Below are 24,965 nucleotides of genomic sequence, written 5' to 3'. Positions count from 1 at the left end.
GAGCAATTGTTCTGGAGTCACCCAAAAAGAAGACTTTATGAACCAGTAGAGTGATATTGCTCAAGGATCAACGTGGGGTACTCTTCATGCTGTTCTGCATCTTAGAATCCCCAAGATAATCCTCATCTTCCCTCACAATGTTATTCTTAGACAGCCGTTAGGAAATAACATAAAGGTTAATTATTTGCAGAGCTACCCTGGCAAAGAGCAACAGGTCTATCAGTAAATAAAGTATTTTTATTTTTATTTTTATTTTTATGTATGTTAATTGTAGATTTGATCCTTTCAAAAAAAGTAGGGCCCTTAATTCCTGGTGCCTCTGATCACAAAGACCCTCTTGTATTGAATGTGATTCATTTCATTGGACAAGGACAGTTCAATCGAGATCTGGAAGAGAAAACTCCTTGTTCCTTATAAGTTAGAAGCAAGAGATCAGCAAACAGGGATCAAGGTTGAGGAGATACACAGAAACTGGGGGTGCACAGGCGTGCTAGTTTGAAATGGCCTCAGACAGCATTTGCTTCCTAATATTTAGACCATGGTGCACATTTTTTGATGAATGGAAATAAAGAAAAAAATAAGGAAGGAAAGAAGAAAAAGGAACTCCACAAAATGCCAGAATTATTGTGCTTCCTGACTGGTACCCAAATGTAAGTCAGGAGGTCTCCTGGCACTTTGCCTTTCGATAAGGAACAGTCAGGGGTACTTTGTAACCTATTATGCACTTAAAACTTTTACACTGATCTTTTGGAGGGGGATTCACTTTTACTCAGTCCTCAGCCTTGTTTCTCTTATTGATAAGAATTTGCTGATCTAGTATAAACCTTGAAATTTGCTAAGGAGAAAGTAGTTTTTAATTTAAAAAATTTCCAAAATGTTATGAAATTTTGACAGTACATTCAGATCTGGGGTGGGCTCCTGGCTGTTTGGACACATTTTCTAGGGAGGAGAGCATCTTTCTTGGGAATGTGAGGGTGGTTAACACTCCAACCAGCAACCAGGGACTAGGGCCTGGGGGACCTCCTCCAGCCATCAGAAGATAATCCTCACCAGCTAAAAGCACCATGCCCCGCCCCTGCCCCCACTTCTCTGATTCTGTCTTTAGAAAAAAATCACTAATTAATTAAAAACCCCATTGCATATAGCTCAGAAGTCCTCAAGCTTTCCCATGTGATACTCGCCCACAGTGTTTGTCAAATGGCAGAGTCCTGGATCCCACATTCTTGAGACCCGGGTCGGGAGCCCGGATTCTGCAGTCTCACAAGCCTAACAGATGTCAGAGCTGTGAGCACCACGATCAGACAGACTCAGCTATAGATGTGAGTGCAATATCCCTCTGAGACAAGGACTCATGGGCATTATTAATATGCAACAGAAAATTTTAAGAAACGCAGAGATGCAGATCTTTAAGATTTTCTGAAAATCTGATGTATTGTGCTATTTCAACTGTGTTCTCAACTATAAATGTGATTTATTTGAGATGCTACTTTGTGCTGGGCCTAGTATCAGGTCTTCACGTGATATCTCATTTAATCCTCACACTAATCCTATTTCACAGAATAGGAAGCAGAAATCCACAGAAATTATGAAATTTTCCCCAGGACTTGCAAGTGCTAGGAGTTAGAGCCAGAGTGCAAGTCCCGGTGCCTGCAACCTCAAAACCAAGCATATTCCTGAGCTGCAAGAGAATCAACAGATGTTTCAAAAAAAGCAAGGCCAGACAGGACTTCCTCTTTCTTTTACCTGCATTTCAGGCCTCCAACATCTCTCAGAGTCAATGGCATTAACTTCAAAAGTGTTTCCTATTCTATCCCATCGGAAGTCACAGGGAGATTTACTCCTGATTTTAATTAGGCTATTTAGATCTGATAAGCTTCTATAAATGTTAAAATAAAAAGTCTTAGAGGGGTCTATCTAGAAAGAGATTAAGCCACCTTTACAGAATGTCTTCTCTGGAACAGCTATTTCCATGTGGTCCAGGGAACTCATGGGCGATGATGCTCCTGGCTACTAAAAAAGCTCCAGACCCTGGTACAGGCATCAGAGCACTGTTGCCAAGGAACCTTTCTTGAGAGGCAGAATTGTGATGCAAGCAGATATCACTGATGGACACATAAAGTAAACCATCAATGAAATTAAAAGCAAGAAAGCCATTTGTCCATTGATAGCCTAGGGACAATATACACATCATCTTTTTCCTTCTCAAAGGAAGAGACTTAAGGAGGTGTGGGCAGAGTTAGGGAAACCAGCAAAAAACACTGAGAACTCAGAGACTAGTGACAGGTGTGCTCTTACTCATCCCGGACCTGATGGGGCCGGGGGAGGGGCTGGGGTTCAGGAGCTCAGTGGGGAAGGACACCTGCCCAGTGGTAGCTGCATTAGAGGAGGGGCACAGAGACTGCCTGCAGATCATCTTCAAAGCAGCCCTTGCAGAAGGGGATGAGCAATCTATAAATAGTCTTTTATAGCCAAAGATAAGATACGCTAAAAGTGGCTGATCTGAAACATCCTTTTTTTCTTATGTTCAGTCCGTTACAGGCCTTTGGTGTTTGAGGGAAACTGGTTGAATATTTATCAAACCAAACATTTGAGCACTGCAAGCCCTCTATTCACCAGTCACCTTTCCTTCAATTGTCTGTGCAGCATCCAGGATGCCTTAATTCAGGTCAATCTCTCAATCACCCCTAGTTATAAGCCCGTAGTTTGATGGAACCAGTTGAGGTGGGCCAGAATTTTGAAGAGTTAGCATCTCCCTATCCTTACTTCTTCACTGATTCTGGCTCAAGTTCTGTGCTTACCCAAACAAAACTTGACTTCAGTTATCATAATGAACTTTCTGTATTTCTGTCACGTTCACCCTCCAACTCACAGCCTTGCTCCTGTCTCCATCTATATTTTTGTTAGGACCAGCCACTTTCCACAGTGTGACTCACTCCCCCACCCATACAGTAGGATGTGAGGCATGGTGGTGGTGGTGGGGGCCAGGGAGGGGGTCATATCACTCAGCTGAGCTAATCAGGGTCTCTTCCCTGGAAACCTGAAATGTAGATGACTGAATTTCCTCATGGATGGTGTGAATTTAGGAGTTCTCTGTAGCTACATTTTTCTATGAACCAGAAAAACAGAGGATGAAAAGTTGCAGAGAGGAAGAGAAGAATGAAGCAGAAACAAAGAGAGGACCTATGGATAGGAAACGGAGATGGAGAGAGGCTTAGGATGTTCAATCCCTAGTTCATTTGCTTCTAAGGCTCAGCAAAATTTCCCAACTTAGCTAGTCCCAGTGGGTCTCTGTAGCTTGCATGTAAAAGAGTTCTGTATATATGACTCACCTTCTTTTCCTTCAAGCATTAGAGCAGGGGAATTGTCATGATGGATTAGATTCCCCGTGTGGTTTTCCCAGCATTGTTTCAAAGACAGCCATGTGGGGAAAGCCATGGCATTTTCTTATAACATTCTCATTTGCCTTAGAGCTCGTATAACAACAACAATAAATATTTATGAAGTATCTACTTACAACATTGACCTGATTTACTGACGGTAAGACAGGCTTAGTGAGAGGCAAGTGGCCTCAGGTCACACAGCTAGTGGGTAAGTGACTGCACCAGGATTCCAGAACGCTTTCTGATTCTCCTCTGTGCAGATCTAGCCTAATGGAAGGGTCATCCAGCTAGTGGTTTGCAAACTAATTTGGTAACCACAATCACTCAGTTCCCACCTCCAGAACTGCTTAATCAGAGATTTGGAGTGGGGAATGTAATAATGTATGTTTTTAAAAAAAGTTTTTAAGAGTTTAAAAGAAAAAACACTGCTGGGTACTGTGGCTCATGCATGTAATCCCAGCACTTTGCGAGGCTGAGGCAGGTGGATCACCTGAGGTCAGGAGTTCGAGACCAGACTGGCCAACGTGGTAAAACCCTGTCTCTACAAAAAATACAAAAAATTACCTGGGCGTTGTGGCGGGCACCTATAATCCCAGCTACTCCAGAGGCTGAGGCAGGAGAATTGCTTGAACCCGGGAGGTGGAGGTTACATGCAGTGGGCCGAGGTTGTACCACTGCACTCCAGCCTGGGCAACAAGAACTAAACTCCAAAAAAAAGAAAAAAAGAAAAAACACATTCATTTATCCTACAAATATTTACTAAGCATTCTTACATCAGAATTAGGTTTGGCTACATATAACAATTAACACTAATCATGTGATTTAAACAGGTAGAGGTTTATTTTTCCATGGGAAAGAAGTCAAGAAGTATACAGCCTAGGCCTGGTACGGTCATGGAAGACTCGTACCCCTCCTAGAATGGCTCCTATTAAGTAAGCTTGCCTCATGGTCACAACTATGGCTGCTGCAGCTCTAGCCATTACATTCATGTTTCAGGCAGTAGGAAGAAGAAAGGAGCAAGGGGGAAAGGGCATACTTTCTTTAAAGAGTAAGCCTCCTTCTAAGTGTTTTCCAAGAAGCTCCACTCCATGTCTTCTGTTTTGAACATTTCTATGGACAAGAGAGGCTGTAGATAGATGTAGTTGTATAGCTGGGTGCAACTGCTGAACCTTACAATACAGGGACTCCATTATTAAGGAAGAAAGGGAGCATAGACGTTAGGTGGGAAAATGGCAGCCTTTGCCACAGCCCACTAGGTGCCAGTCACTGCTCTGGGGATACAGTAATGAAAAGGTGAGGCTGCTGCCCTCTTGGCTTTTATGTTCCAGCAAGGAGACAGACAACAAAGAAGCAAAAATAAATAATAGAATTTCAGGTGGTGATGGGTAATGGTAGCAATTGTAAATAGGTTGAAAAAGGTGAGGGTCCCTCTGAGCAGGTGACATTTGAGCAGAGAAGTGATTGATGCACAGGGTTGGGAACAAGCATTCTAGGAAAAGAGGATGCACCCACCAGGACCTTGGGGCGTAATCATGCAATGTGCACTCTGGTGGAGAACCACTGATTCCAAACCTTTTAAAAGAAAATACTTTTAAGTATTCTGTAGCCTATTCAGATGGGGTGAAAAATAATCTGGGTCACATCGATAAAAGGAACAACATTAGTGACATTCCATTGGTGGTTTTATGTATTTATGAAATAAATTTTCTTATCAATATGGTAGTTATTGATACTTCAGGTTATTACTATGAACCTTGTTGGTGTGGTTATAACTCATAGATACTTCTTGTTCCATAAAAGTGTTGCATAGTATATATGTTTAAAATTAATGCTAATTATTAAAGTACATTAAATATGAGTATAGTATGGATACTTCTAGTTGCATTTCAGTACTTTTCATCTTGTTTATATAATTTTGGATTCTTCCTTCTCTCTAAAAGTATTTTATGAAATATATTTATTTTTCAAGTTCAACTGAATTTAAATTTAAAGGTATCCATTTGTGTGTTTAGCCTATATCATTTCTTGAGAAGCAAGGTTTTCCCCAATAATATTTGTCCTTGCTGGGTCTTTCTCTTACCTTAAGTGATGCCCTCCTGTTACTGTATTCTGGGGTCTGGCAAAGATTTTTATTGACCTTATTCATATCATTTATGATTGTATTGATTTCAATAAAATTTCCATTTTAACCTTTGGCTTTATGTTGAAGTCATCATTTTTAAAACTTTTCATGTATGCCAGACCTCCTTCCCCCCACGTTATGAATTTTTTCATTGCCCCCTCCAGTTCTGTGATATCTTTCTTGATGAAATAGGAATGCACACAGACCTCAGTACACACACTATGCAACAATCACATTGAACAAGCAAGACTGTGGCATATAACCAAGAACCAACATTTTACCTCCCACTGCCCCTTTAAATCTGCTGTGTGCGCCTAGTTCTTCTCTTGTGTCTGGGTAAAAACTCAGGCAGGTTTTTCTAGTCACAGCGTTCTCCAATCAATAATTTAAAAATCCAGTCTCATGTAACAGATAATACTTTGGACTTGGTTCAATATTGTTTTCCCTTCCTTTCCTGATCATGACCTGCTGTGAGTAGAGTCTGGCAGCTGGGAGAGGGAATACATCCTCACCTTTTTCCACTTTGTGCTTCCCATCTCCCCCCTCCATCTAATTAACTGTGATTTTTGGTCCCTATTCAGTGGATCGTGGGAAGGGAGAAAAGATAACATCGGCCAGAAAAGTTTTATCTTGCCTGGTACTATTGTGAGCTTGGTGTTGCCCTCTCTGGGCTTGGGAAATGTTTTAAGCTGACTCGTTCTCATCTGTATCCTGTGGGGTTTTAAGACATTCCCATTACCAGAGACCTTCCTCTCACCTGCAGTCCATTGACATGGGCAAGACACTCTTCTCCAGCTCATTGCACACTCTATCCCTGCTTCCTGGCATTTGGTATTATCTCTGTCTTATCTCTGCTGGTCTCTCTTCATCTCTCAGGCAGCCCTCTTGGATAAGACTATGGTCCACATCTGGCTCATGGAAAGCAAGTGTATTTATTACACTGACAGACCCTGTGAGAGCAGGCCCCTAACACAGCCCCTTCTCCTTGGCTTGTGTGTCGGCAGATGGCCAGACCAACTCTTGCTCTTGAAATTTCTCACCTAGGGGTTAGGCCCAGTTTAATGTGTCCATCAACTGCAGGGGACACAGACCATGCTTTCAGAGTGTTCCTATTGAGGGCTTTTCACTAATTTTAACACGAGGGACCAGCACTCTATTCCTTACTGCAAGGAGAGAGTCAGAATCATAATATACATAGAGCATTCTCTAAAAATGTTCTCTCAACCTCCACTTTCTCCTTTCTTGACTTCTCTAATCTTTTATATGGGCTAGAGGTGGGTGGTCAGCTTAGGGTTGAAACTGGTTTTTCACGTCCCACCTCTTTTTAAAAAACGTTGTATTTTAACATAATTATGGGCTTATAGGAAGCTGAATTGCAAAGAAACATCGAGGGACATCCCAAGCAATTTTCACCTCCAATGTTAACATCTTGCATCACTGTAAAGCAATATCAGAACCAGGAAATTGACATTGGTACAATCCACAGAGCTTATTCACATTCCACAAGTTATACATGCTCTCAATTGTGTGTGGTTTGCAAATCTGTGCAATTATTTCACATGTGTAGTTTCATGGTAACACCACCACATTCAAGATACATAACTGTACCATCACCACAAGGTCCTCACGCTACCTCTTTATAGCGTACTCCCTTCTCTCATCCCTAACCTGGCAAGCACTGATCTGTTCTCCATCTCTATAACTGTTATTTTATGGAATCATTTAGTATGTATCTTTTTGGGATCATCAGTCATCTCCTTTTTCCAAGTCCCATAAAAAATAATGGTCTCACTTTGGAAGGTAACATCTATTGTCTTCGTGCGTCAGCCGAAGGGGAGGCAAGAAAAGTTCCATTTTAACATTCTGTTACAAATACTTTTGTTCAAGTTTGGGACATATTTTCTATTGTATCATTCTGATGGCTCAGCATTTCATTCATTTAACAAATATTTATGGAGTGCCTGGCATTTTATTGTTTTGGATGCTACTGTCCTGTGTTAGGCTTAATGTTCTCAGGAAAGCAAATAATTCCCAGGGTCTTCTCCTGGCATTATAGGTTATTTCTAGGCTATTGTTCTACAACTGCTTATTCTTAAAGTGTTTTAACTTGAACTTGCCCTGACGTTGAAATTTCTGTACCGTTTTCTGTTTAGCCTCAAAAAGTCTCTCTCCTATTGACTTACCATTTCACTTAGAGTATCTCGGGGTCATCTACCACTCTGAGAGTTTCACTGCGCACCTAGTTCTTCAAATCTCTTAATAAAATTATTCACCAAGATTTGCACCTCTTGACCTCTGAGAGCTCTTACCTTTTACAAAGAAATGAGTCTTTTTTATTACCCAGTTTTCCTTGCTGAAATTTAATTATTTGTCCACTTCGAATAGTCTGTGACTCCTATGGTGATCCATTCATTCTCTACTCACCCATAATCGGGTTTTAGTGTAGACAGTTGTCAAAGACATTTCCAAAGTCTGCCAAATGACTCACTCCCCTTACCCTGTGTACCCCCAAGGAGCTCTGAAAATCAGAGCTGATTCCTTAAAGATAAATTTGTACTTTCTTCCAGCAGCCTGGCTGGTATGGAAGGGAGAAACTAACAGTTGGTGGTTTCCCAGGGTCCCCTCTGGAAACGCAGGCTGAGACTGACATTGGCAATCCGACTGTCCTGCAGAACCACAGCTGTTGCAGCAACTGGTCTCACATCACAGTCGACAGCTCCACAGTTCTGCCCATGAACTCATTTGAAATTCCTAGGTGGATCACATCCTGTCTGAGTGATTTATTGATATCTGTTTTGTCAGAGAAGACTAGAACATTCTGTGCATTTACTACGATTTTATTGAATGCTCCAACCTGCCCATTTCAAGGGCATGCATCTTCCTTGGTAAAGGGCAAGGCAGAGCATTGATGCATTGTCGCTTCTGTCTTTCTTTTCATTCCTTTGTGCATTCCATGAATGCCCTCAGTTTCTTGTTTTTGTTTTTGACATTCTTTGGAGTCTCTTATAAGGTGCCCTTTAATAGATCATAGAATTTCAGAAGTAAAAGAAATGTTAAAAGGTAGTTTGGTCCAAACACCCCATTCTAAAGATGAAAAAAGCTGAAGTTGAAAGAAGTTCTGTGACTTGATCTGACACATTGAATGGCTTCTGTTTCCATTTTGGTTGTGTGTGCTTATTTTTTTGGTATTTCTGCTAATTTGAAATTTTGAATAACATGGCTTTCCTTTTGGACCTTAAAACACTGTCCTTCTTTTGTAAGTCTCTGTGGTGCTACAAAGGGGCTATCTCATCAGCGCTGTTGCCTGTCCACCTGGCCACTGACGAGCTTGATTCTACTATCCAGGACACAGAGGAGCCTAAGGTAGCAACCCCCTCTGCTCAACCCTGCCCAGTTCAGGAATCTCTCTGCCTTGACATTTGCTGCAGCTTCGGCTTGTCACCACCCTCTCACAGAGAACTTGTTTACTTCTCCACAGATAAAAATTCCTAGTTACAGTGTGTTCCTTTTATAAAAACGGTCTGCTTTCCAAAAGGCTGCTTTCTCAGAGCATTTCACTTTGCCATCTCTATCGGGAGATCTGAGCCATGACATACGCAGGGTTGAAGTGGGATGGGATGAGATGGGAAGCCCTTGCATATCTTCCTGGAGGGTGTGAAGCCAGCCGGCTTCTTTTGACTCACCATCCTGCTGTCTTATTTTTACAGCAAAAGGGAGGTACACGCCATCCTCCTTGTTTTCAGCCTTCGTTTTGAGCACTGCACACCCATGAGTACTGCCAGGGGTCTTTCTGTTCCCATCCAGACCACGTGGCTATTTCCACTCCCATGATGTCCACAGCAGCCTCTATCAGCCACCTCGGCACTGGAGCAGGGGCCTCCTGCTTTCTTGTTCGGTCTCCCATCTAGTCGGTCCGTGCTAGGGCTACGAGTACCATGGGAATAAAAATCGTACATGCCGTCCCCTTCCTCAAGGCTGTGGTCCCTGGCACCCCCCTAGTTTCATGCAGAGTATCTGAGGCAAGGTCAACATCCTCTTGGCACATAGCAAGACCTCAGTGAGCCTGTGTTTGGTGCTCATCATTGGATGTATTCCAGCAGGGTCTCTGCCTCCACGGTGGCCCCCTGGAATGGGTTTATTGTTCATGTAACAGCCAGAGAGGATGCCAAAATTGCACATCCAGTCATGCCACTGCTCTGTCCAATGCCTTTCTCCCACACACAATGGCTCCCCCATCACATTACCCTGCAATAGAATGAATTCCTCGATAACTGGTACTCTGCACAGCCTCACCGTGGCCCTGGTGTATTTCCCGCCCCTTGATTTGACTTAGTCATGTCATGTGCTTTGTCCTTGGGCGGCAGTGGCCCTGACTCCAGCAGGTGCTCGTCATGAGCCTGTGCGGTTGGACTTACGCTCCTCATGTCTGCTATTGCCAGGACAAGAACAAGAGCAGTTGCCCCTGCCTTTTGCAGCTTGGGTCCCAGAATGAAACACGTGGAGGAGGCCTGTCCGGGCTGAGCTGCTGATGTGCAGTGAGACGCTTGCTGCTATGTGCCACTGAACATCTGTCGTTGCCACGCAGCGAGAGCTGATTGACGCAGAATCCAAAGCCCTACCTCGTGGTCCTGGGTGTCCTCTCTGATGACATTTTCGTACACTCTCGCCCTCATGGATTGCGCTCCAGCAGTGTGTTCCTGCCCCAGGGTTTTGTCCTTGCTGTGTCCTCCACTTATAATTCTATGATCTCCACTTATAATTTTATTTTCTTCAACTACCTGATCAGAGCTCTGGTAGTGATAACTGTGGTGAAGCAGGGTAAGGGGCTAGTGAGTCCCAGCAGGGGCAGGAGGAGGCTGTTTTAGATGGAGGGGTCCGAGGAGGGGACATCTGAGCAGAGAACTCAAAGGGTGAGGGAGCGAGGGAGCAAACCACATGTATCAGTGGGGGCAGGGCTCTCAGGCGTGTTCCATGCAAACAGTGTCTTCCAAGTACTCTACGGTTTTCTTCCTGCATTTGTGGCTTTATACAAGCTCCTCTTGGAGCTTGTATGTAAAGGACCTGGAAAGTCCTTTCCTAACCACATCCTTCTCATTCTGAATTGAAGCCAATCCCTTCCAGGTCCCTTGGCTTCCTAGGAGATTGATGTCTGCCCCTGGCCTATGTTCCTAGGGTGCCCTGGTAGCTCTCCGGTTATTTGTTGGGGACGACCATCTTGAGTTCATAGCCAGATAAGAATAAAGAAGTTAGACTGGGAAAAATGATATTTAGGAAGAGTTTTAAAACTTATTCACTCTACCATTTTTCTAAATATTCTGAACCTTCTTCTGGGTGCAACCAGGTTGGTAGGGAGCTGATTACCTGGGTGTCATAGTGGTCTCCAATGTATTGCTGGAGTTGAGTGCCAATGCCCCGTATTATTATTATTCAGAGACAGAGTCTTGCTCTGTCACCCAGGCTGCAGTGCAGTGGCTTGCTCATAGCTCACTGCAGCCTTGAACTCCTGGGTTCAATTGATCCTTTCCTCTCAGTCTCCCAAGTATCTAGGACTACAGGCAGGCACCACCACACCCAGATAATTTTTATTTTTATTTTGTGGAGATGGAGTCTCACTACGTTGTCCAGCTGATCTCGAACTTCTGACCTCAAGCAATCCTCCTGACTCAACTTCTGAAAGTGCTGGGATTATAGGTGTGAGCTACCTTGGCCAGCCTTCCCAGTATAATTACACCTCTGGCCAGTACTGAGAGTTTGTATAAGACAGCCTAGTGAAATATCACATGGTCTAGAGCCTGGCTATCCAAGTGTGGTCTGACAACCAGTAGCATCGCAGCATCACCAACACCGAGGAGCTTGTGAAACATGCAAAATTGACTGGGCGCAGTGGCTCATCCCTGTAATCTCAGCACTTTGGGGGGCCAAGGCAAGTGGATCACCTGAGCTCAGGAGTTTGAGATTAGCCTGGCCAACATGATGAAACCCCATCTCTAATAAAAATACAAAAAAATTAGCTGGGCATGGTGGCAGGCACCTGTAGTTCCAGCTACTTTGGAGGCTGAGGCAGGAGAATCACCTGAACCTGGGAGGTGGAGGTTGTGGTGAGCCAAGATTGTACCACTGCACTCCAGCCTGAGCAACGAGAATGAAACTCAGTCTCAAAAAGAAAGAAAATGAAAAGAAAGAAACATGCAAAATCTCAAGCCCTATTTCAGACTTTTAGAACCAGATTCTCCAGTGTTCACAGCAAAATCTGAGAACTGATCAGTTCCTCATTTATGACATTGCTTGGTGTCCTCTTGGTTAGAACTTCATAGGTAAATTTTTGTTTTGTTAGTCTCAAGACAAATTGCTCTTCAGAGCATTTTATTTGCTTTGTTGCTCTTATGGACATTGCAAATTGTGTAGTTTCTCTTTTCCAGTTGACTGCTAAATTTACACTATCTTCTACACTTCTTAGTGTAGTGTTTTGTATGGAGCAGAAGAAAAATATTTGATGCATAAACAAAAAGAATCCATGCCCTATGTTATTAAATATAGAAGACTCCTAAAGTCCTCAAATGGGGTGGTATAGTTGTTTCAGTGGCATCAGGTACCAGAGAAATTGAGAAGGCTTTTGCTTACCAGCAGGCCTGAGGACACAGCCCCCAGGCAGCACTGGTGCTGACTGAGAAAGAGGAGCAATGGCTTCAGTTCTTGGGGACTGAGGAAGGAGCCCAAAGCTCTCAGTGACTGGCTCTCACACACCTAGAAGCTCTGCACATTATACACTGACCCTGTGAACTGCTCCCACATGCCAGGTGGGACTTCTGTACAATCAGCTGGATAATGATGGCATAGAGCCATGCGCAATGGGTGGGTCAAATGGACCTGCCCAGTTCCTGGAGCTGGGGCTGTGGCCATGTCTCCCTTTCTCCTCTATGCCATGAGGGGCCTTTGGACTGCCAGGCACTGGAACGCCTTTGCTACTTTCTAGAAGGGAGAATATTCCAGACCCCACTTCTCCTCCCAATCCATGGCCTCCCTCAGTGCTATCACAGCTTTTCTGTGCATGGTTCCTGTGGGAGAAGCGAGGTAAGGTGAGCCAAGCTGACTTGAGACTCTATTCAGCTCCTGTTGCTGCAGCAAGAGGGAAGTGACAGGCCGTTGCTCCCCGTCCTGTTTGCAGGTATCAGCACCTTTCTGAGGAGGCTGAAGATGTGCGGCTGGTGGCCTTCTGCCCCTATCTCTCCGAGGTTTGGAGGAGAGAGGTTTGGCTGAACAAGGCATGATTGGCAGGCCTGTGCCAGCTTCCTCCTGCCCTTCAAACAGTGGTACCTCTAAAGTGCCGGTAAAGTCACTTACCTGTCTACTGGGTTTCTTGGACCAGGCAGAGTCACACCCATAGAAATCACAATTAGCAAATATATATGTGTGTTTGTGTGCAGACACGCAGATATGTGTATATTGATTATGTGTGTTTATATGTATGTGTGTATATATTCCCCCAGTCCAAGAACTAAACTCCCTGTATAGCACACCAAAACACTGCTTTTCAGTAATTTTTATGTAACAAATTAGAGAGTTGTCTGAAGTCAGGGAGTGCTGTAATTTGGAAGCTAGCCCTTCATCTCAACATGGCCCTGGGGGTTAATCAGCAGGTGCAGATAACTCGGCCCCTTCCAGGGTTTGGCAATCAATGGTAAAAACAGACAAACACAGACACGTACTTCAACTTACCCCATCAGGAACACCGCATAGCCTCCTGGCCTCAGAGGCGAGCACCTGGAAGCCACTTCTTGTTGTCTTCCCACATCTGAAAGCTAAGAGTGACACTATGGAATCTGTAGCAGAACCAAGCCACACGGTCCAGTTTGGGCCACTGATGGAGTCTGTACAAAATGAGATCCGATATTCCTTGTCAAGGAGTAGTTACTCTGGGACAGCCTTGGCTGCTCTGCCCACTTCATCCATTACGAGCTATTCCCAGATTTCCTTCCTCAGAGGCGGCTGCAAATTTGGAGTGCACAGATGTACACTCACATCTTAGATTACTTTTGCCAGTGCACATTACCTTATGTTTATTTGAGTTAAGTTTCATCTGCCTTCAGGCTGCTCAATCCCCCCAAGTGTTTGAATGAATCTGGAGTTTCCTGCAAATCTCCTTAGTTTTTATTAGCAAAAACAATTTGGAGCCAGTTGAAATCTCTGGGAAGACATTAAAGGACAATTATGTGACAATTGTTCGTGTAATCTGTGACCAGGTAGCCCAGGGAGGGACTGTGGGTTGTAAGCAGGATAGCAGTTCTTTCAGCGTGTGCCTCTCCTGATCTCACAGCCCTGGAGAGGTGCCAGGGAGTCCCACATGGTGTTTGTTTCTGCAAGTGGAAATGCAGATGTCTGTGCTTCAACCAGAGCTTGGAAGCCACCTTTTGGGGGCGTGACGGGGAGGCATGTTACATAAGATCCATTCTGTCTGAGTGAATTGGTTATGGGAGAGAGAAGAGGAAGCAGAACAAGAGCGGGTGGGAAGCAAGTGAGTGAGAAGGAAGCTTGTGCAGCAGCCTGTTCAGATGTGTGGAAATACAAGTTTAATCAAGGAGAGGAGGGAGAATAGGAGTGTGGCACTATGGACTAGCCTAGGAAGGCATAGTGGTCAATTTTGGCATATCCTGGAAGCTGGAAGAAAGGGGCTTGGACAGGAATGGAAGGAGTTGCCCTCAAGACCCAGAAAAAGACGTCAAGGAGCAGCCCAAACTGACAGAAGGAGAGAAAGCAAAAGGAGTTGTTTGCAAGAACCAGATCTCTTGGAGCCTGGTTAGTGCTTGGCTCTTGTGTGTGGGCAGTGTCTGAGCGGATCCGAGTGTTTCAACGAGCTAAACTAGTCAGCTTCAAGCTGTTCTATAGACAGTGGGTGTGAATCCAAAATCATTTCAGACATTCAGCTTTATAATGTTTCTTTTAAGGAAAAAAAAACAAAAAAAAAAACATGCAAGAAGCACCAGACCCAAATGATTCCTTTTTCTCTTGGCCAGTTACCTGTGCAAGTATCAGGTCAGTTGTAAAACACAAATCTGGGTAGGTTAGAAAGGCAAGTTGCAGATGCCTCTTCCCTTACAGCAGCATTCATGGGAGAGCTTCTTTCTCTCTCTCTGCCTCAAGGATACTCACCATTCTTCGATTCCATTTTTAGAAACAGGCTGGCAGCACACAATCTCCAGTCTCCACACAACTCTCCTCTCCTCAGTGGTCCGTTTGTCTCTAAGTCTCGTTGGTTGTTTGCATCTGCCTGAGTAGTTCATGCATGGGAGTCAGACTCGGATGAACGTTCAACAGTCATTGAAGGGAGAGATTGTGACCACTTCCACTGCCTTGCTAATACCCACCACCTCACCCTCCAATCTGCTGCACTTCGGTCTTGCTTCAAATTCCTGTGGCTGCAAGGAAGACCTACTGTTAAAAATGAGGAGCTAAGACTATGAGTGTTTGGGGGAATCGAGTGTAGAGCTGCAGCCTGGGATAACCTTGGCAAGCACTGTGACCACCCAGATGGGGAAGCAGTGGACCAGAAGAGAGCCTCAGGCCCCAAGCATGCCTGATTCATGGAGTTCTTTCTCCCCCACCGAGTGGTTGTGTTAGTTTGATAAAGCTGTTGTAACAAAATACCACAGATTGGGTGGTTTAAATAACAGGAATTTGTTTTCTCACAGTTCTGAAGACTAGAGCCTGAGATCAAAGCGTTGGCAGGGTTGGTTTCTTCTGGGGGCTGTGAGGGAAGCGTCTGTTCCAGGGCTCTCTCCTTGGCTTCTGGGTGACCATCGTCCCTCTGCTTCTTCTCATGGTCACTCTTCTGCACCTCTTTGTGTCCAAACTCCCTCTTCTTAAAGGAACACCAGATGTATTGGATGAGGGCCCAGCCCAGTGACCTCATTTAATATTAATTACCTCTTTAAAGACCCTGTCCCCAAATATGGTCATGTTCAGATGTACTGAGGGTTGAGACTTCACATATGAATTTTGTGAGTGGACACAATTCAGCCTCTAACAGTGGTCAAAAAAGGTTTTCTTTCCTAAGTCTAGCTATAAAGAACACCCACTTGGAGAAGCAAAACAGCCTAAGATAGTTCAAAAGGACACACTCTGACTCCTCATCCTCTCATAGTTCATTGTTGGCTGAGCCAGAGTCCAATTTCCTTTGCTTCAGTGAGTGGATGCACAGTGTGAGGAGAAATGGGGGCCCTCTAATGCCCTAAGGCTTTGCTGGATTCCTGATCAAGCCACCAGGGATGCCCCAGGAGTGTTGGCAATGGAACCACCCAGGGGCTTGGCATTGTGGGCATCAACCTGATTAAACCTGGCCTAAGTGCTGCACCCAAGTCATGTCAGAGGTGGATCAGGTTTTTGTTCATTCAGGTAAAGTAACAGGCAGTGTGCAATAGGGGATTATTTCAGAGAATAGGGTCCTTTTCAAATGTTGCACAGATTGAGCTGGGTAATGCATTCCACATAAGTGAGGGGATGTGGATGAATAACCTGGACTCAGGCAGTTGGCCTAGATTGGGGAAGGAAATGATGCTTGAGCCCCTCTGGCTTAGTCACCTGGCACCATGAGGTATCCTCAGGGAATGATAGTGAATGTCACTCGGAAGAGGGAATGCTCAGAACTGTGCCCCTGGAGCCCAGGCCATTTTGGTGGGAGCACTGCCCCCTTGCTGATACAGGTTGAAGGAAGCAGAATCTGTGTGGATTACCTGTGCTCCAGCAAAGCCCTCAGCAGCACTTCACTTGGCCATAGGGCCCAGGGGCTGACCATAACCTATGGTGGCAGAGTCTAGCCTGGAGGGTGTCTGAGCTCCTAGAGGGTGACAGTAGGTAAGTGGCAAGGGGAACTGATTTATGAGTTAGTGAAGGTGATCCTTTGGGATCCCTGGGAGGGAAAATCTATGCAAAGACAGATCTTACACCCTACCTGGTGAGGTAGGGATTTTGGCCAACTCAATTTGGATTTAAAAAGGAAATATGGCCTCATTTTGAAGTGTCAGGCTGGGGAGGTTTGGACAATACAGATTATATAGATAAAGAGGATGAGAGCTTAACAGTTAGACAGGGGGCAAGCATTGTATAAAGAGGGTACAACATGTGTAAAAGCACAGAAGAGCGAAAATGTTGGCCATATTTGGGGAATCTCAAGTTCAAACTTAATTTTAACTACAAACTATATAACATTTTATATCACTTAACAGTTTACCAAAGTTTTTTACATAGTTTTCTTATTATGTCTTCACAATGACCCTGTGAGATATTTTATTAACATTTGATGGTAGAAGACACTGAGGCTCAGAGATGTTAAGTAACTTGTCAAACTCAAAGAGTTAATAAGTGAGAGGCTTAGGTTTCTAACCAGGGTGTCTAACTTCAGACCTCACGTTTTGTTTGTTTGTTTGTTTGTTTGTTTGAGACGGAGTCTTGCTCTGTCACCCAGGTTGGAGTGCAGTAGCATGATCATGGCTCACTGTAACCTCGACCTCTCAGGTTCAAGCGATTCTCCTGCCTCAGCCTCCCAAATAGCTGGGACTACAGGTGTGTTCTACCATGCCCAGCTAATTTTTGTATTTTTAATAGAGATGGGGTTTCACCATGTTGGCCAGGCTGGGCTCAAACTCCTGATCTCAAGTGATCCACCCCTCTTGGCCTCCCAAGGTGCTGGGATTACAGGCATGAGCCACCGTGTCCATCCCATACCTCACATTCTTGACCTGACTATGCTACGAGGCTCCTGGGCATTGCTGAACCGGGAAGGGATGGGACTTGACAGTGACCCACCTAAACAGGGATGAGTATTTTTTTTCTTTGAAATTGCTTGGAATTGCCAGTTGCATGATTATAATACAAAGCAGACCAATTTGTAGTTGGTTCTATCATTGTTTGTCAAATCTCCATAAATAATTCATCCCTAATTCAGGCTGTGATTGCCTGCAGCCAGGGCAAACCTCTCCCTCCACCTTCCTGGGTATCTCATTGCAATGATTCTTACTGTTGGGTTCCTGACTGCCCTGGGCAAGGTTCTGTCAATAGACACTCATGTTTCCAGGCAGTGGCTACCCAGAGCCCCAAGGAGAAACAATAGGTAGCTTCTATACGGTTGTCAGGAAGGAAGCCTAGACCTTTTTAGAAATTATGGCACATTGGGGTTGAGCAGACTGACCCTATTGTAGCCTGGAGAGCCATGTGTTCTCTCCTCTTAGAAGGAAAGCTGGAAGCAGAGAGATCATGGGTATCAACCTGATTAAGCCTGGCAAGAGAAAGGAAACAGGAGATTCTGGCCCTGCCACAGCTTAGGCCAAATATCATCCCAGACAAGCAGACACCTGGAGACTCAGCATGGACAAGCCATCACAGGAAGAGCTAGAGATGGAGGTCCACTCCCTCACTTGAGGGCCATCAACCAGAATTTTAACTTGCATTCAATGTAAGGAAGAAATAGATACACACACCCCACAGTTGGCATTTTCTGCACATATTTGATTAAAACCTGACAGCATTTTCCTAGTGAAGGTACAGTTTCTGTGATTACCCTCCTCCCAGCTCCTTGAAAAAATAATCTTAAAGCAAGATAATTAGTCAGGTAACTGTGTATGTGTGTTTAGCCAGGTGCCACAGAAAGATGTGCAAAATATTTTCCTTGATTCTCAACATGAATTCTATTAGGAAGAATGGTTAGGGCCTGGCATTCCAGTCAGATACAGTACAAGCAAGTTCTTGGTGTCATCTGGAATTTTCTATCCAGACTCCAAATTTGCAGGTCTTCTGGGCACAATGAAGGTGTACAGGTTCCAAGTAAGTGCTCAGCTCACTGGAGCCATGAGACCAGCTTCGGGGCCATTCACATGGCTGTCATAAATGCCTGACACTGGGGGACCAGTTTTTAAATTTCTTTTGGTGTGGAAATATCTTGTTGTTTTTGTAAAAAAAATACAAAATCAATGCATGTTCCTTACAAGCCCAAATTCAAACAATACAACAGTATATAGAATAAACAATAAAAATTCCCTTCAATCCTTACTGCTATAATCTCATTATCCTCCCTATCCATGACCATTGATGATAGTTTGGGGTGAATCCATCCTGACCTATTTTATGTATTATCACATATGTAACATACAGACATGGTTTGTGTGTGTGTGTGTGTGTGAATGAGATCCTAGTATACTAGATACATTATTCAGTCACTTGCTTTTTTATTGGGGAATTCTCCATGTCAGTACATATAGATCTACCTTATTCCTTTAGTGGATGCATATTATTTAATCATTGTCTTAACATGGATGTTCAGATTATGGAAATTTCATACCAAAGTAGGCCATGCTCCTTTCACCCTTTTATTGATCCCAATCATTAAAAATATTCAAAGAAAAGTCAAAAGACACGGAGATACTGTCTTCTGGCAACTTGAGGAGTGACAAAAGCTACCTGACCCTTCTCTAGGCTCTACCCAAAATCACTACTCTCCTGAAGCTATGAGATTTTAACCTTCATTTCTTTATGCCTTTGTTTCTTCATTCTTTACCACAAGGATCCCCTTCTAAAATGCAGAGCAACTGGGGGTATAAAGGAGTGGGGATAAAACATTAATAATAGTTCCTACACCACCATGACAAGAAGGCTTTGCAAAGTGTAAAAACAGCTCACAGAGAAGGCATTATTATTATTCGTGTCTAGCACTTTACAAATCATTTTGTACCTGGGTTATGCTCCTTAGCTACTTCACCTTCATGTGGACACTGTACAGGCCCCTTTCTCCAAGACACGGGAAAGATCTGGAAGGATAATAGGGTGGAGAGATTGGGCTGAAGAGGCATTGAAAGGGGAAGGCGAGGAAAAAGAGGAAAGACAAGAGACCTGGGATGCTGACAGCTCACATTACCCTGCTCACGATGCTGCCTAGGGCTGACCCTGCCATACGCCGGCATGTTTGCCTGCTGACTGGGCTCGAAAGTTAAAATTGAGTTCTGTGGATGCTGGCCAATGACTTCCTTGTCATGGGAGCGATTGCTTTTTGCTGTGTTTGCAAGATGTGAATTCATTCTTTTTTAATATCAGTAATACACAGTAAAGAGCTTAATTCAATTTACAAAGAAATAGGATCAGGCAAGCCTTGAAAATATCGTGTGCCTTTATGGCTCTAAGACGTTAGTGTTGGAGTGGAGTGAGTGTCTCAGCAGCACGGAAACTCTCTCCATCGCCATCATCCTTCATCATCAGAACCCTGGCACAGAAGCAATAGGAGCCAGAGGGGCTTGGAGCTTTAGGGGTGCCTTGGAGCTCTCGTTCCCGTGATGTAAGAAAACTGGGCCGTACTGACCCAACAGTTACCACATCGATGTGCTATTACTCATGTAGAAAATGGAAGCTCTTGGTCTCCACTCAGGAGATAATCCATTTAAAAATTATTCATGTAGAGAGTGTGCTGAGCCACAAGCCCTGGCTTCCTGGTGCTTTGTGAGGAGTGATGTTTATTTGTTAGATGTGTGACCTGGGTTAGAGGTGGCCTCTGCCCTGGTCTGTGTGAAGGATGGAGCTCATAGTTATGCTGGGCTTGGTTTGAGGGCAGGAATTAACATGGAGGAAAGGCTGGGAGTGGACAGGACCCTCTGACTACAAAGCTGCCACACAGCAAAAGCCTAAGGTCTGTGTCTCCTTGTGCAAAAAGTTGCACCAGCTCCAGATTTTCTTTGACACCCTGAGGTACTGATCTAGTGGGCAGGTGGTCAGAAGTCTCCAGAAAGCTAGAATGGTGGTCAGGCATGTAGGAGGGAGGGCTGAGCTCTCTGGTGGTGGTGGGGTTTCCACTAGACTTCAATGTAATTAGATTTACACACATTTTTTGGATATCAGTTATGTGCGAGGCACGATGTTAGGTTTAGCAATGAATTAAATTTGATCCTTCCCTTGAGGAACTTACAAGATTACTTTAACATAACCTGCTAAGGTTGCTATGAGTGCATGCAAGAGAGATAGCCAAGCCTGGATGGGAATGCAGGAAAGGCTTTCTGGAGATGACACTTGAGCTGAAGTTTAGAAGAGGAGTCAAACAGAGTTATAATTGTACAACAGTAGGGAAGACATCCTAGGCAGAGGAAAGAGCAAGGACATCAAAGATATATGGAAACACCATGGCTTGCAAGAAATGAAGCCAGAGAAGCAGGAGCCGGATCACAAAAGGACGGATGTGCCCTGCTAAGGAGCTGGGACAATACTCTGTAAGTGAAGACAGCCCTTCAAAGATCTTAAACAAGGCAGTACCAAGGCTTAAAGTGTACTTTAATAAGTCAGACTGGGAGAGTCTGGAGGGTGGAACAATTCTCGAAGCCAGGAGACCAATAAGGAGTCTGAGACAATGTGCCAAAGGAAGCCCAAGGAGGTCTTGAACATGAGTAGAATCTGACCAAGAGGAGGTACAGAGAGAGGTGCAGAGCTGGAGAGCCTGGGAAGGGACTTAACAAGGACCAGACAGATTGTCAAGGTGACCAACTAGAGATGAAAATTCCAAGAAGGGACCCAGGAGAAGTTGTATTTTACAGACAGGTCCCTTTTGGCAGGGAGTGGGAAGAAAGCAGACAAGATGGGGATTGTCCAGCTCTGTGAACATGTTGGATGGGTGGGGCTATCCTGAGTACAACAGAATCTGAACTCACGGCAGTGTGATGTACTCCAGAATCTACCTTCTGATGGTCATGGGCTTGGGATGGGCCTTGGAGAAGGTGAGTGGACTGAACCTGCAGGGTGGATGTCTTCAGCTACTACAGCAGGTGGGCCTGGGAGAGGCAATAACTGGGACAGTTTGAACCCACTGTGACCTGCCCACCTGGCCACCATGGGGTATGCAATAGGCAACAGCTTTGAAGTTAAACAAACCCAAGTTCCAATCTTTTCTCTGTCACTTCCAGGGTAATTGAGCAACTGACTTAACTTGTTGGAATATTAATATGTGTGTCTGTCAGATAGCATCTACCTTACCTGATTTTGTAAGGTGTAAGTTAAATGATTACTATATATAAAGTGATTGGCATAGAGTAGGTTCATTTATCTAACCGATTTTTTTTTTTTTGAGATGCAATCTCGTTCTGTTGCCCAGGCTGGAGTGCAGTGGTGCTATCTCGGCTCATTGCAACCTCTGCCTCCTGGGTCCAAGCAATTCTCCTGCATCAGCCTCCTGAGTAGCTGAGATTACAGGCATGCACCACCACACCCGACTAATTTTTGTATTTTTAGTAGACACAGGGCTTCGCCATGTTGGCCAGGCTGGTCTCGAACTCCTGACCTCAGGTGATCTGCCCACCTTGGCCTCCCAAAGTGCTAGGATTACAGGTGTGAGTCACCTCGCCCGGCCTATCCAACTGACTTTTATTACACCTACTGTGTTCTCAGTACTATGCAAAGTACTGGAGATAATTTTATGAATAGGACTAGCAAAGTTCTTACTCTCCTGGAGTACAAGCACTCTATGCTCAGCTTTTTGGATGTGAATCCACTGAGCTGGTGCACACCTTAATAAACATCCTCCTTTATTCACCCATATTGGTCTCTCTGGTCCTCTGATTCCCACAACACTGGAACTTCCATGTTGAATGCTCCATAACTCTCAGGAATGCTTGCTTCTTTCTACCCGAGTCAGTGCATGTTTTGGAGTGAATACTGTCTTGTGCAAAGTGCCTTGCTCGGTCTCTTCTGGAGTAAGTCACTAATGGACCAGTTCTCACATCCAGTTTCCACCAGCAACACCCAGGAAGCTTTCCAGGGAGCAGATTCCAGGGCCCCATCACTTGCATATTGGATCAGAGCCTCCAGAGACTCCTTGTTCATGGGAAACTTCCAAGGTTTTGATGGTGACCTTGGCAATCACTGCCCTAGCATACTAGAGTGAAAAAGACAACATTGAACTTCACATAAATACGTTACAGTAGGACAGTGACCAGACTAGGCCAATGTCAAGAATTGAGAGGAAATTATGTTAACCATGCTTTTGGGTGTAATTATTTCCTTGAGGGGAATTTTATGATTATTTAATTAAGAATTCCACTTTGATCAAAGGTGTTGCTTTGACTTCTCAAGTATGAAATACAAGACTTGGAAGAATCGAACAACTTGTTAAATGCAAACAGTTTACCAAGGGCCCTAAACAAGACAAAATATCATAAATAATAAGCTTTAGAAATTAAGTGTAAATGTCTGTGGAGAAACTAATTATTCCTCTTGTTATGAACATTAACCCACATTCAGTTTTTAAGCCTGTGTTATTCTAACGATGTTCACCATTAGCCATTTCTGACTGCAATAAAAACAATTGCAGGGGGGATTTTGTTCATTAATGCACACTGGGATTTGCATGGTTTTGTCTTCACTTGATTGGAGTTTCAGATGCCTCAAGTCTTCATTCATTGCGGAATGGAGAGAACTAAGAGCTGCCCTTGTGTGAGAGCGAAATGCTTTGCATTTATAACAGAACTGGAGGGCTGAGATAGCTCACTGAGACACATACATAACAGGAAGTTTCCTCCCAGAGAGAAGAAGTTAAGCAGAGAAGCAGAGGAGTCGACAATGTACCAGCATCTTGCCCTAGAAGTGAACATTAGGGATGATGGATTTGCAGCTGTGCCCAGTCAGACCCAGGGAGAGGTGAACGTAAAGACTTTGGGATTCTGTCAGCTTTGTATCCACTTTATCCCTTCAACCAATGGTTAGCAAACACCTACCAAGTGTCAGGCTCTGTTCTAGGCACGTAGGATATATTGGTGACCAAAACAAAGATTTTTGTTCTTTATGGAGCATTCATTCTAGTGGAGGGAGGCAGACGTACATCACAAACACAGTAAATAAGTAAGATACAAGATAATAAGTGAGAAAGAAGAAGTGGAGCAGGGGAAGTGGAAATGGAAATGTATTAGGAAAGGTAGGCAGGGGAGGCCTCGGGGAGAGGGTGACATGTGAGCAAAGACTGGAGGAGGTGAAGGAATTGGCCAACTTGATATGTAGGGGTAGGGGCACTCAGGGCAAAGGCTCAAAGGTGGGAAAGTGCTGAGAAGCATTGAGGAGGCCTGTGTGGCTGGAGTAGAGAGAGCAAGGGAGAGAGAGACAACAGAGAGAGAAGCAGAGCTGCTCCACCTAAGGCCTTGTAGATCAGGTCAGAGACTTTGCTTGACTCTGTATGAACAGGGGAGCCATGGCAGTGTTGGGAGCACAGTGTGGCATATCTGACTTACGTTTCAAATCCATCTGTAGCTGCACTGGGGCCAGGGGTCCTATGGCAGGAATTCAGGAGAGTGAGGCTGGTTGCTTGGACCAAGGTGGTAGCAGTAGAAAGTGAACTTCTAGATAAATCATTGAGACTGGCCCCAACATGATTTCCTGGTGGATTGTATGTGGGGTATGAGAGAAAGAAAAAACAGAGTGGAATAATTGGAAGAGTGGAAAAAGAAAATCTGAAATAAACCAAATACACTCACAATCTAATATTAAGCCACATGTGTGAATGCCAGTGGAGTTCGGTGACACTCACAGGTTATAAACTTGGGTAGCTCTGGGTAATTTTGTAGGGCATCGGGGTGCTGGGGAAGAGCCTGGAATTTGGTGTCAGATGGTCTTGGGTTTTAAAGGCATTTACTCGCTCTGTGATTTTGAGGAAGCCGCTTGATCTCCCAGCACCTCAGTTTCCTTGTCTGTCATATGGGTTAATAATGTAATAATGCTTCTCTTACAGGGTCTGTGAAAATTAAATGAGGTAATGCATGTAAAATACCAGGCACCCAGCCCTAGAACGGTTGATTGTCCTCTCCCCTTCCTGTAAGGGGTTGTATAAATCATCCAGACCTGCGTTGGTGATGGAAAATGAAGAGAAGGCCGGGAAACTCTTTCTGGCACAGGCTTAGTTTCAGAGACTCTCATCTCCAGGACATTCTGTCCCCCTGCCCCTTTCCCCCACCTCCCACTGAGATGATGGGACAGGGTGCAGGAGACAGAGGACCTGGCTGGAGGCCAAGCTACTTTCTGGCAGCTGTGACCTGTTGGAAGGCCATGACCACCAGACAGGCCTGATGACCTATAAAAACAGGGTGACATGGAGGTAACCATGGCAGAGTAGGAATTTGTTTATGTGGGATTAGGAAGACATTACAGGCTACAGGGCTAACGTGGTCCTGTAGCTGGCCATATGCTTTAAAGGCAAGGAGCCTGTGCAGTGAGCTCCTCTGACCCAGTGAGACCATCGAACCCTGAGGAACCAGAGTTCAGCCCCATCACATGTATTTATGACTGGGGTAGCCTTTGCACTCATTGCTTGCTGGTTCTGAACTAAAGAAGCAAAAGCAACTTTAAAGCATAGTCTGAATTTTTATCCCCACTGAGCTTCAGTGATCTGGCTTAGCTTATCCTTCTTTCATTCATCCCTCGTTCCCCTTCTAGGCTTTTTTTTTTTTTCTTTCTGCCATGTC

The 24,965-nt window shown here is 44.5% G+C and overlaps 1 long non-coding RNA gene across 1 annotated transcript in view; it reads right to left on the bottom strand.

Annotated features, from left to right (window-relative positions):
* The window catches only part of LOC108584078, a 39,700-nt gene extending 22,707 nt beyond the window's left edge, over positions 1-16,993 (bottom strand). Inside the window, exon 1 of the long non-coding RNA XR_001898971.3 lies at positions 13,219-16,993. This is a non-coding gene — a long non-coding RNA (uncharacterized LOC108584078). The remainder of the gene's footprint in view (positions 1-13,218) is intronic.
* Positions 16,994-24,965: the final 7,972 nt, after the last annotated feature.

Source organism: Papio anubis, chromosome 3, assembly GCF_008728515.1.
Source record: "Papio anubis isolate 15944 chromosome 3, Panubis1.0, whole genome shotgun sequence".
NCBI classification, from domain to species: domain Eukaryota; kingdom Metazoa; phylum Chordata; class Mammalia; order Primates; family Cercopithecidae; genus Papio; species Papio anubis.
This window is presented reverse-complemented; position numbering and strand designations above follow the sequence as displayed.